Genomic DNA, 648 nt, shown 5'->3' on the forward strand with positions numbered 1-648 from the left:
CCTCAAAAAATTGCATTTAAAGCATATTCAAGGGTCACTCACAAGTTACTAAAGCTACATATCTGACTCAAAAAGCTAATGCTTTTCGTTAATTTAGATCTTGTGACTTGTGAATAAGTTGTTTTGGGACGGAATTGAAGGTTCAAAATGTCGCCGCTTAGGGAGCTCAACTCACTGTCATGCTCTACAATAAAATTCGACTTATTAGTCCACATTCAACAGTATAATCTTTTAAGAGCCACTTAAGCAAAAGATCTACGATCTACGATCTAAATATTATATTTCATCATTTTTTGTATAGGTTATTAAGCAAAAATGTGGCTTTTAACTATTAAGCCTCAAAAGTTCTAGCGACCTCTTAAAAACTTGTGATGACGTCATCTCCTTTTCATGCTTCAATGTCTCAATTTTAGGTCTGCTTTTTGGCTGATATACAAACCTTTAAATTTGTTTCCCCTTGGTCCCTCGTCTTGAGCAAACTGATTTGAGTTTATCGACGAGCGATGGCCACCCTGGACTATCTGTGGGTGTGTTTACTGTTGGTTGACCCTTTATTATTTAGTAGCATAGCAGTGAGTGGACTGAACTGGACTAGTGACTACATGGAGCACGTGACAAAACCGACAAAACGGTCCTCTCGGAGCAACC

At 38.1% G+C, this 648-nt stretch overlaps 1 protein-coding gene across 1 annotated transcript in view; it reads left to right on the forward strand.

Moving 5' to 3' along the window:
- The window catches only part of LOC131890308 (vacuolar protein sorting-associated protein 45-like), a gene marked incomplete in the record, with an annotated part of 5088 nt that overhangs the window by 575 nt on the left and 3865 nt on the right, over positions 1–648 (forward strand).

This window comes from Tigriopus californicus, chromosome 11 (genome assembly GCF_007210705.1).
Source record: "Tigriopus californicus strain San Diego chromosome 11, Tcal_SD_v2.1, whole genome shotgun sequence".
Classification (NCBI taxonomy): domain Eukaryota; kingdom Metazoa; phylum Arthropoda; class Copepoda; order Harpacticoida; family Harpacticidae; genus Tigriopus; species Tigriopus californicus.